The following is a 12,869-nucleotide window of genomic DNA, read 5'->3' as shown; positions in this document are numbered from 1 at the left end:
ACGTGGGTGTGTCGCCCTGTGTGGAGTGACTTGAATGGGTTTTTCAGGACTGTCCCGCGTGGGAAGGTCTCTGCGGGCTTTTTGGAGGCAATAAATAAAACTGGAACTGTAGGGGTCAGAGGCAAATTTCCACAGGTCTTTATTTTGCCTGAAGTTCCATAGTCTTAAGGCTGACAAATGGTAGAGGTTTATGGTTTTCTTCTTTTAAATCTGTCACCAAAATAGATGTCATTTCGAGGAGGTACTTCCGCCATTACATCTTACTGCATTCTTGGGTGTTACTTCGTCACCTTAAAATATTTAGCACTTATTCTGTACTTAAGTACACAGTAGTAGTTGCAGTAACAGCAAACATAAAGTGCTTGTTATGTGCGAGGCACTTTTTAAAGGCCTTATGTTAATCTGGTTATTTCTTAACCCCATGTGGGAAGTCTTATTACCACTTTACACGTGGGGGAGAGTTAATGATCCTTCCTAAGGTCACACAGCTGGTAAGGGATGCAGCTAGAGAATGAACCCAGGTAGTGTTGAGTGGGGAAAGGGTTAACATTCAGCAAGGAGAAATAAGGCATCTTCAAGGAGGCAGGCTGCAGCTGCAAGTGGGAGGCTGAAGAAGTAGCAGGGTTTGGGGGAAAAAGGGTGGATAAAAGTATTCCAGACCCACCATGCATGGAGTCTGACCAACTTTCTAGTAAGGTCCCAATAAAGAGTCAGGGACAGAAATCCTCCGTGGTTACCCACTTGGGACCCCTCTCACTCTTGTATACTTTCCCTCAGTAAACTCATTGCTTTGCTCACTCTCTGTCGTCCAGGAGATTCATTCTTCGATTCCATGAGACAAGGACCAGCATTTCTCCCACCCTCCTGTAACTGTGTGACTCTAGAAACTTGCTGTTATCTATGCCATGTTCTCAGCTAAGGTCAGAGTCATCTGTTGTAGAAAATGTCGATGGCTGGGGCACTGTAGAATGGCAAGCCTTCGCATCCCAGAACAATCTGGGTTTTGACCTTTCTTGGCTGTGTGGCTCTGTCTAGATCATTTGCCCTCTGTGAGCTTTCATCTGCCACTCCTACCTCTGCGACAGGCAAGCAACACCAGGAGACTAACTGCCGTTGGAGAGAGTGGTGGCAAAGATACATGGGAAATAAATGGTCTTCACCTGCTGCATTTTTAAAGTGGGCTGTCCACCTGTGGGGTCAGTCAATCTGTGGACATTTTTGCAACATACTTGTCTTCCCGTAAAATATTTTACTTGGTTCTCACAACAACACTGATGAAACATTTAAAAGATGAGGAAGTTGGAGGTCTCAGGGGTGAAAAGCCTTACTAGCCTGAGATCACACACTCTTGGGAACTGATAGAATTCCAGCTAGACATGACCATCTTGCTCTGCTCAGCCTAATGTCCTGGGTGCTCTACCAGCCTGAGGAGGGATCCTCTCAGAGCTCAATTTCTCAGACTATGTTCATTAAGGTCTCTTCCGGTGCTATTTCTATAAACTGATTCTTCTGTGATTTCTTTGCTTTTGAACCATGTAAAAAGGTGATGTGGCAGATTGTATTTTTCCAGAAATGGATGCAACAATATCTTCCTTCACACGTGTTTTCCTACAATGTAATTTTGATAGTCCCCCATCAAAACATGGAGTCTAATTCTCACCCAGCTCCTAACCTTGAATCTGGGTAGGTTTATGATTGTCTTGACCAATAGAATGTGACGGTAGTGACACTTCCACGGTTAGGTCATAAAGGGGACACAGGTTTTGCCTTTCCTCCTCCCTCCTTTTTTTGGAAACACTCATATTAGGTGCTCTGAGCTATCCTATAAAAAGTTTCACTACCCTGAGGCCACTATGTTGTGAGAAAGCCACAAAGAGGCTACATTTGGGTGCTCCAATAGACAGTCCCTAGTTTTTGAGTCAACCCGGACACTGATTCACGCCCAGCCTTCAAGTTTCCCTAGCTGAGGCCCAGACATCATGGAGCAGAAATGAACTGGCCCCACTGGGCCCCACCCAAAGCTCTGACTCCCAGAATCTTTGAGCTTAGTTAAATGGTTGTTTTAAAGTATTAATTTTTTTAATCCTTCCCTAGGTTTTTTATTATGGAAAAATATCATTTTAATCTTTTTTAAGTGTACAATTCAGTGGCATTAAGTACCAGACCACTAAATTTTGAGGTCGTGTTTTAAATGCAGCAATAATAAGGAACAGGCAAGAACCTGTGCTATATTTAGAGTAGGGTACATGCACTGATTTATTAGTAGAGGCTGATTTATTAACCCTCGGCTGGGCTCAGTTAGGTGTGTGCATGGGAATACAAGGAATGGGTTTGTGTTCGGATATTTGCTTCTGGATCTCTTCCCCCTCTGGGCTGCCCTCTTAGGAGCCAGCAGCTGCTGTATGATGGTGCCTGGTGCGGAGTGGGCACTTGGTAAATATTTGTTAAATGAATGAGCAAATTAAATCACAGAAGGTGGAATAGGGCTCTGGTTATTTTGGGCCTGCTAAGCTTACATTCATATATTGGGCTTATTTCAGCCTGACATTCTGCCACCTCAATCCAAGCTGTGAATTCCCTTTAAAAATAACCCAACTGTGGTTGGCATTATTAATTCTTTGGGTTTTTTAAAGTTTATTTATTTATTTTGAGAGAGGGAGGGAACGCAGGCATGTGTGAGCAAGCGGGGAAGGGGCAGAGAAAGAGAGAGAGACAGAGAGAGAGAGAGAGAAGAAAAGAGAGAATCCTGAGTAGACTCCATGCTGTCAGCGCAGAGCCCATCTTGGGGCTTGATCTCACGTTCATGACCCGAGCCAAAATCAAGAGTCAGACGCTTAACCAACTGAACCACCCAGACGCCCTGACATTATTAATTCTTTCTAATAAGAACAGAAAGCGATGGAGCCTAAGTAGCTCGGTTTCTAAGCCTGAATCTTGGGAACACTGATGAGCATATTTGACTCAGAAAAGTCTCTTTGCCAGAGGCCAGAAAAAATGTAGTTGGTTGCATGTTGGCTATTCTTAGAGCTAAAAGTCCCAAAGGATTGGTCCCAGGCCAAAGTGAGGCTCTTATTACACCCTCTAGCTGAGGGCCATGTATAATTAGGCTCATAAACATGATTTCTGATTGGCTGTGAGTTCTGGGAGGGAAGTGAAGTCTGGGTATCCTCCTCCCCATCATACTAGGCCCTGTGTCTTGCCCCTCTTCCAACGAACCCCACAGTAGTAGCTGATGAAGAGTGGAAGGAATAATAAAATAATCCTTACCAGTTACCATGTGCTAGAGGCTTGTGCCACAAACAGATGTTTACAAAGTCAGGTGTGCAAAATGTAAATTTGCTTTTCTAGGAGCGCGCTTCATTTCCATTTTCATGAGAACAGGAACCATGAGGGTTTTGTTACCGCAGAGGAGCCAACACTTAGCAGGGTGTTGGACACAATTAATGCTAATAAATATTTGTTGGATAAATTAATGGTATCAGAGTTCTAAACTGAAGTCCAGAGACATCAGGCAACTTGCCCAGCATCACACAGTAAATGGTGAGATACTGACTTGTCTCTCAACACAGAATCCTTTCCTCTGTGCCAAGGTTTTCATGTAGATTCATTCATTCATTCATTCATTCATCCATTCATCCATTCATTCATTCATCTGTCAGGACTGTTTTGGATGCAAGTGACAAGTAACTCTAATTGTCTTAGGGAAGAAATGGAAATTATCTGCTCCGGTAATTCAAGAATCTAGTGACACAAATGGCTTACGTGGAGCACGGGGTGAGAGTGGGGAGGGGAGCATGCGCTAGAAGAAAATTGGGCTGCTGCTACCAGGTGTGGCTGGCGAGAAGGCCTGTTGCTCACAACACTCAGCAAACATTGTCCCTGCCATCTTTGCGCAGAGTTCTGCTCGGGAGACAGGGAGTTACAAAGGAAAATATACCATGGGAGTTTAGACTCTCATGGAGGATCAGACCTCAAGGTCCAGGAAAAACCAGTTAAGATGTGCAAGCAAATGTGGTCACACCAACCTAACTGGGGACTCATCTGTTCACCGTCTAGCTATGGAGTGACAGCTGAACTTTCTGGCCATTTAGCTTCCACCAGAAATGGTGTTTCTGCAACCCTCTGCTCCTTCATGCCACCACCATCTCCTCCTCTTAGAAAACTTTCTCCCCCAGGTTCAAGGGGTAACTTTCTGTCTACCCTAGCTTCTGGGTACCACTTTAGTGTTTATCTTGAAGTGAAACTTCCTAAGCTTTCCAGCTCAGGTTCTGCCTTCATTTTTGGCTCCAATCTCTCTAGAGATGATGAGCTGTGTGGTGCTGGGGTCACAGTCCCAGACATGAGCTAACACAGTATGAACAAAGGTAAGACAAGCAGACAGGTGGTGGGGAGCCAGGCGGTGTCCAATCTTGCGGTTCGTGGGAAGGAAGGTGATTAGGGGTGTGCAGCAGATGAACGACTTATGTTTTCATGTTATTTGGTCTCCTGTGTGAAATGCATGTATGTCAGGGGCAGGGTGACTGCGGGAAAATCACTGGCAGGCTCCTTATGGCTAATTTAGGGGAGATGATGTGATGTGGACTGGAGGGTGGCTGGCTCTGGGATCGAGGCAAATGGGGAAAGACACTATCCCTTGCTGGGAAGGTCTGTAATTAATTTGTGGCCATATTTAGGAGAAGACTGAGGCCAGAAAAAGGATGTGACTGATACACGACCACATGTCATGTTAGGCTCAGAGCCTGGGTCTCCCTATATCAGTTTATGTGGTCCTATCTACATCCAGGCAGCCTCTATTGGAAGGGGAGGCAGAAATGTATGCTCAGGAAAGAGGGGGTGCTTTTGTGTAATTTATAATGAAATCAGTTTCATCTTTGCCATTTCAAGCCTCACTTCGGTGGCACTAACAGAGATTTCGGGTTTGGGGCGGGGAGACATCAAATTGGAGCCAATTATTGACAAGAAGCAGAGAAAGGATCAAAGATTTTGATCTCCCCCTTCAGGATGCCCAAGGAGAAAGGACATGGGTTTATTTTAAAGAATGTTGAAGATGAGTTCTGGGCTCCTCCAGCCAGCCTTTGCAAGTATCAGTCATCCTATAGGCCAAGCTGACCACACACTAGCCACATGCCTGTCTCCTCCGTAAGACTGTGTCTGATCCCTCTTATTGTTCCCAGAGCCTGGTGGAGAATCCATGCCAAATAAATATTTTATGAAGAACTGGGAGAATGACATCGCTGGTCCCCTGTTAACAATGGAGTGAATGGAAGGATTAAGTTGTTGCCTGGCTATGAGATTCATTACAGAAGCAGAGAAGTCAGCAGATTCTAATTACACTGTCCATAGCTACAGGGTTTATGTTGTATCATTGTGCCTAACACAGAGTAGGTGCTTAGTAAATATTTACTGAATGAATGACTAACTGAGTGAATGAGTGAAACCTTCTCAGTCCCTCACTTAAGGGCCAGATTCACTTACCTAGATAAAGTTTGGGACTCCTTGAACGCAGCAGTGTGGCTCCACCTAGTGGATCATGTTTGGAATTTAAACTTTTCCTACCTTTTTTTGGGGGGGGGGGTGTTTATTTATTTATTTATTTAGAGAGAGCGAGAGCATGGAGTGTGTTGTGTGTATGTGTATGTGTGTGTGTGTGGGGGGGGTTGGTATGGGCAGAAAGACAGGAAGAGAGAGAATTCCAAGCAGGCTCCACGCTGTCAGCATAGAGCTTGACTTGGGGCTTGATCTCACAAAGCGGGAGATCATGACCTGAGTCGGAATCAAGAGTTGGACGGGTAACAGCTGAACCACCCAGGCGCCCCCTTTCCCTCTTGTTTTGAACTGTGTAGCTTCTGTGATTGCTTACTCCCACTTCACCCAGTTTGGCACAGACCACCAAGTATGGCAGCATCGCCCTGCAGGTGGGAGAAGCCTATCTGGAGCTCTGAAATGGACAATTTGAGAAAGACACTTAGAGAATGGAAGGGGCCAGATAGCTGAAATGGCTTAGAGCAGTTGATGTGTAAGGAACACTGGACCAGGTATTCAGAGGCCTGTAAATACTTTGCTGTGTGACCTTGGCCAACACACTTGCTCTCTCTGAGCTTCAGTTTTATCATCACAACACTGTGTGGCCCTTGTGCTCCTGGGCTAATGCACAGATCCCACCACAGCCTCACTGGACATATGGGGACCACCGTGCTTGCACTGCAACTGAGGAAAGTAGCTTTAGATTAAGGATCCCAGGACCTCAAAGTGAAGGGTCCAAACCAGGATTTGAATTCAGAGCTATAACTCTGACTCTAACACCTGTCTTGTTGGCATTGCACCTCCTCTAGATGCTTTCTAAAGCCCCTTTATGGGGCTACATACACATCTTCTGGAACCTGCGTCTCTTCTTTTGAGAGGCTGTATATCCACAGAGTTATAGGTGTGGTCTCTGGAATCTGACTCCCTAAGTTTCCTTACATGCCACATTCCACTCCTAGTTATAAGGTATGTGACCTTGGGCATGACTTCATTTCTCTCCATTTGGGTTTTCCTGTCCAATAAGCATTTGTATGTTTTAACTATAAATACATGGTTATACATATATAAAAATATATAAGTATTTATGTGTTTTGACTACTATGCTTTGCCTTTGGACTTTCACTACTCCTTATGACATAGCCTCAGATAGATGTACATTTAGATCTTTAATTTTTTTCAAGTAAGTTCTATCCAAAGTCACAGAGACACGCTGGTGGGACTGAAGAAAGGAAAACTTTCACTGTGCACTTTCAGGGCTGAATCCCATTACATCTTTGAAGTAATACATGAAATTTATAGATATTGCAATTATATTGCACAAATATATTGATTCCATTATTTGGGGGTGGAAGTATTAATTTCTCATTTGCAAATAGTTAAAATACATTGAAAATTTTTATAACCCTATTCTTGCCTTTCTTCATTTTTATACCTGGAGCTTCCAAAATAGATGTGACCTGGGTTTCTCCCGACCTTCCAGAGGCCGTGTTCTATGCCAGCATAGGAGGACTGGCAAAAAATTAAATCCCAGAAATCCCCTGGAAGATGAAAATATAAATGAGCGGCCTCTGCTGTCTGAGGAGGTCCATGATGACCCAGCTGGGTGGGGCCGGACTTGGCTCTGGGCGGAGGAGAATCTGAGCTCACTGCTAGAGACGGTTCATGTGGACTTTCCTGTGATCCAGGAAACTATGGGGAAAAATGCTGACCCAAATTCCTTCCATACCACCATGCCGAGCTGTGAGTGGAGACCCAAACCCATCCCCCTAGAACAGAGCTTCTTAGCTTTGGAACTACTAACATTCAAGGTTGGGTAATTCTGTGAAATCGAGCTTCTCAATGCATTCAAGGAGGTTTAACAGCTTCCTGGCCTCTGCCCACTAGATGCCAGTAGCACCTCTCTCCCTCAGTTGTGACAACTACTGATGTCTCCAGACGCTGCTAATGGCTCTGGGAGCAAAATCGTTCCCCCTCCTCTTGCACAAGGCAAGTGGTTTGCTAAACCAAATCCCCGTCATGTGGTTAGTGCCCCTGGTCAGATATTTTTGGTGAAGGCCATGATAACGATTTGTGTACAGGGAGATAGCTGAGGTGAGAGGTTGGCCATGAATGATCTAGATAATTGATCAATTCTCCTTCTCCATGCTGCATGGTAGGCAAAGCCTTGGTCTCCTTGGGGTGAAAAGGTCATGTCTCATTAATAGGAATCTAGAGACAGAACCTAAGGACTGAAATCCTAGGAGTTTGGGGCATTCTGTAAAAATCACAGTTTCTTTTTATAACTTTCATGCTCTCAAAGACATTTCTAAGAAAGCCATTTCAGATTGCCACATGGTCCCCTCGGTGTACCATACAAACATCGTCTTTCAAGCCTTCACATTTATTTCCCTTCCACCGTCTTCTCCATTTCTGCCCTGAGTGGCCTGTCTGTCCCACTTGGGACGCAAGCTGCTTTTGGCAAACCTCACCCATGTGTATGTGGTTTTACAAACAGCCCTTAACTTTCCAGGTCATTTTCCCCCAGAGTGGAATGATTTTTATCTAATGCTTGATAAAGAAGCTAATTCCTAAAGTTGTCAGCAGAAACAGGTGGCTGGAAACGGTGATTTTGCGCACACACTGTTCCAAAGCTTTTGACGCAACGTCCCCCCTGGTGAGAGACAGCAGGACCGGAGATTCACCAGACATTCACTGCGGGCTTGAGAAACACCTCCCACCTCCAGTCAGGGGAGAAGTAATTGACAGAAGGATGCACAATTGAGTCTCTGAAACTCTCAGAGAACGTGGCGGTCTTAAAATGACTCATTACAGCCGAATGAATACAACAGCCTAAGGATCTTCCTCCACAGCCCACCCCGCTGCACCCCAGGTCCTGACCATGTACAGATCCCCTTTTCAGGCATGTCTTAGGTGTCCTCAGGGAGACAGAAGGGTCCATGGCAGTCACAGCGGCCTGCCTTTCTCAGACCCTCAGTGTTCTCAGCAGTCACCTGGACCTCCGGTTAAAATGCGGATTCCAAGGGGCGCCTGGGTGGCTTAGTCGGTTAAGCGTCCGACTTTCGCTTAGGTCATGATCTCGCGGTTCGTGGGCTCGAGCCCCGCGTCGGGCTCTGTGCTGACTGCCAGCTCAGAGCCTGGAGCCTGTTTCAGTTTGTGACTCCCTCTCTCTCTGACTCTCCCCTGCTCACGCTGTCTCTCTCTCTCTCTCCTAGAAATAAATAAAACATTAAAAAATTTAAAAAAATGCGGATTCCAAGGCAGGAGGTCTGGGGGAGGGGGTGAGATTCTGCCTTCCCAACCAACTCCCAAGGAGGTCGATGCTACTGTCTGTGGACCCCGCAATGAGAAGCCAGGGAGCACAGCCTTCTTTTCGGAAAGGCCTCGAATGCTTACACAGATGGAGGAACGGTGGTGGAGGAGAGAAAATATCTGCCTAGCTCTCAGGTGCCAACAGCGAGGGGCACTGGAATGTGGGGCTGGTGCCCTCGGTTCCTGAGCCAGGGTTCAGGTTCAAGACTCTGCTGTGCTGTTTCTCTCCTTTGAAATAGAAGAGGCCCCGGAAGGAGCAGCACCTGGACTGTAACTTCCTCGCTGGACAGTTCAAAGGACTTTACCCAATCAGACAAGTCCATGTCCTATCTGACCCTATGGGTGCCTATTATTCGCTTTAACACGTGCGTGTGGGACGTCGGTGCAGGGAAATGACCCCCACGCGACAGATCTGAAACAAGGCCAGACTGTCTTCCTCAAAACCACACGGCTGACCCTCCAGATCCACAGCCTGGACTCACAGTTGTTCAATGTCCTGACTTCCTGCTGCCTCGACAACACCAGAGCTAATTACCTATCTCCTGGTTTTACAAACACAACACAACACAACACAACACAAAAACAACACAACGCAGGCCTGTCCTGGGCTTTCTCAGTCTGCCCCTGGGCTCTGCTCCCCTGAACACACATCTGGAAGGTGAAGATGCTGTGCGTATAGTCCCAAGTGGGAGCAAACAGAACCGTGTTGCAGCTCACAGGGGCTCATTAAAAAAACACAACCCAACAGCCCTGGAAAAACTAGAATGCCCAGGTGAGCTTGAGGACTTTCTAGTGTCTTATTTTTGTGCTTCTCAAAGGTTGCAGCTGAAATTGAAATTTGTTTCTCTAGCGCCCGTGGCGGGAGAAAGCAAACCAAAGTCTTGTCCTCTGCAGGGAGGCCAGAAGAAGAAGCCAGGTCTATCTATGCGCGGCAGGCGTGGGTCAGGGTTCACCTTCTTCCCCCTGGAGCGAATGAGGAGGCCTCTCTTTGCAGGCTCTGGGGGCCTTTCCTCTTTTAGAAAGCTCGGTGGGAGCACCCGAGTGGCTCAGTCGGTTAAGCGTCTGACTCTTGGTTTCAGCTCAGGTCATGATCTCATGCTTCATGAATTCCAGCCCCACGTAGGGCTCTGTGCTGACGAGGCAGAGCATGCTTGGGATTCTCTCTCCTTCTCTCTGCCCCTCCCCTGCTCACGTGCATGCAGGTACATGCGCTCTCTCTTAAAAAATAAATTTTTAAAAATGCTCTATGAAGTAGTTGGGGATTTGAAGTCCTTCTCAGCTCTAACAAGGGACTAAAACCCGAACCTCCCACACTCAGATCATCCCCTGTGGTTGTGTTAATACGACCACACCCAGCTCCCTGCATCCTGGGTTAACAGAGCAGGAATCTGGGAGGCCCGGAGACGCCCCGTGGGTGTGTGCCCCTGGGTCAGTGATGCCCATCACTGAGTTGGTGTTTGTGGGTGAACTCAGCCTTGAGGAAACTTCTCCCAGATGCTTTATCTTGCTGATAAAGTAGAGGTCCCAGGCTGGTGGGACCTCGGCCCAATAAAAGCTAAATACCTGAGATGGGAAAGGTGTGGGCTCAGAGGCACAATGGACCAAACACATCTCCTGTCTGACACACGGCCTTACTGATCATGACCTTGACAATCAGTGACCTCTGGGCCCATCTGCCAAAGAGGTGTGGGGGTCATGGTAGGGGTGGCGGTCACTTTACACCAGGAGTCAAATGACAGTCAACACCCATTAAATATTGGTCAGTCTGAACTCAGCCTTTATATCACTCAACATCCCTGTCTCAGCCAGATCAAACTCACACACACACAAAACTGCATGTAGAGGAAGCTGACCTGGGCATAACAGCTCACCACAGATACACACGATTAACTTTCCCCTGAGCCCAGAAGGCTTTTTCTTCCTCTTCTGAATATGTATCTAAATGGCCATTTTTTTTAAAAAGCAGCAGAGAGGAGAAAAGCATTTCATTCTCCTACCTCCTTTGAAAGGTGCCGGGAGCCGCACCGGCCTCTCCGGATGGCAATCACAGCAAGGAAGTGACAATGTTTGCAGCTCCTCTCATGAGAAATGAAAACTGGTATCTCCTTCTGCTACTATTGGCTCATGTTGGATATAAGCCTACTGGTATTGACCAGGCCTCACAATATTCCATATCAGACCCATATTCTGAATACAGATACCTCATAAGGAAAAGCATATTCCTGCCTTTACAAAAGAGATTTTAGATGAAAGCTCTATGGGCAATTGTCAAAAGGCTCTTCCTATGGGCCTTGCAGACTCAAAGCTTAGATAATAAAGGGGGTTAAAAACACAAGAGTTACAACTGAGCCTGGCCCCGAGACAAAGAGCCTATTTTGGGGTTAAGGCAGAACACAGTTACTACATATATCTTTGCTAATTGGTGAAGCATGGCAGTCCCTTCCTCAAGGCCTACATTCCACAAACCCCCTCCCTTACACTGGCGGCTGCGATGAGGATAGATAAGAGTAGCTAAAACATAAACCCAGGTGCAAAGACTGACGCATTTAGGGCCCCCATGTTAGTTTCCACAAATAAACCAATTCAGAAACATTTATCTTCTTGAGGGCCAGACAGAGTAACTCCTAGCTTATCTATATACAATTTAACTTGTATGTTATGCTGTTTTTCACTAAGAATATTCTGTTATTTCCTTGGTCGGAATAATTCTGCAATTGATATCATAAAAGGCCTCCCATTTTAAGAAATTCTTTTCTCTGACATCATGTTGTTGCTGAACTTTTAAATAAAGACACCAAAACCGACAGGACAGAGATGCCTGCCTGGTGATCAGAAAGAATCTCACGGCTCTCTCACTCTCTCTCTCGCCGACACCGTCCTTCCTTCAGGGACCCCTGGACCTGCCGGAGCCGGCCTCCGGCAGAAAGGAAACATCTTCTTCGTTTTTTAATTAAAAATTTTGTCTTACCTTTTCAGATTTTATTTTTAACCAACCTCTATACCCAATGTGCGGTTTGAACCCACAACCCTGAGATCAAGATTTGTATGCTCCATGGACTGAGCCAGCCAGGCATCTCAAAAGGAGGCATTTTATTTTTATTTGCAGGTTTAATATGTTTATTTTTCTTTATATTTTGCATTTTTAAAGTTTATTTATTTATTTATTTTTAATTTTTTAAATATAGTTTATTGTCAAGCTGCTTTCCATATAACACCCAGTGCTCATCCCAACAAGTGCCCTCCTCCATGCCCATCACCCCCCTTCCCCTCTCCCCTACTGTGGTAGGAACCCCTCCCTAAGGAGAAAGAAAAAAATGAAGAAGAGAGAAGAGAAGACTTCAAGGTCACCTAGATATGGGTCCAGCTGCCTACATCCCCCATGTTCTTGTAAACTGAAACAACTTAATCAGACTGCATGTTTATGTGTGTTACCATATATGGGAGACAAAGAAATAAAAAATGTATAAAAAACCTATGCCATATGATGTAGGCCGCTCAGTTCTTTTGGGTACAACCCAACTGAGCGGTGCCGGCATGAATAAAGTTGCTTCCTGGAAAGAAAAGCCTCAGTGTCACGACTCTCTGAGCAAGAATCCTGCAACACAACCCCCATCAGCCCTCAGTTTGTTCTCAGTATTTAGGAGTCTCTTATGGTTTGCCTCCCTCCCTCTCCTTAACTATTTTTTCCCCTTCCCCTCCCCCATGGTCCTCTGTTAAGTTTCTCCTGATCCACGTATGAGTGAAAACATATAGTATATAGTATCTGTCCTTCTCTGCCTGACTTATTTCGCTCAGCATAACACCCTCAAGTTCCATCCATGTTGCTACACATGGCCAGATTTCATTCTTTCTCATTGCCATGTAGTATTCCATTGCATATATAAGCCACATCTTTTTTTAAAAATGTTTTTTAAAAATTTATTTCTGAGAGAGAGAGAGAGAGAGAGCGCACATGAGCAGGGGAGGGTCAGAGAGAGAGAGATACAGAATCTGAAACGGGCTCCAGGCTCTGAGCTGTTATCACAGAGCCCGATGCG

Source organism: Crocuta crocuta, unplaced genomic scaffold, assembly GCF_008692635.1.
Source record: "Crocuta crocuta isolate KB4526 unplaced genomic scaffold, BGI_CrCroc_1.0 scaffold193, whole genome shotgun sequence".
Classification (NCBI taxonomy): domain Eukaryota; kingdom Metazoa; phylum Chordata; class Mammalia; order Carnivora; family Hyaenidae; genus Crocuta; species Crocuta crocuta.
Note: the sequence above shows the minus strand (reverse complement) of the source record.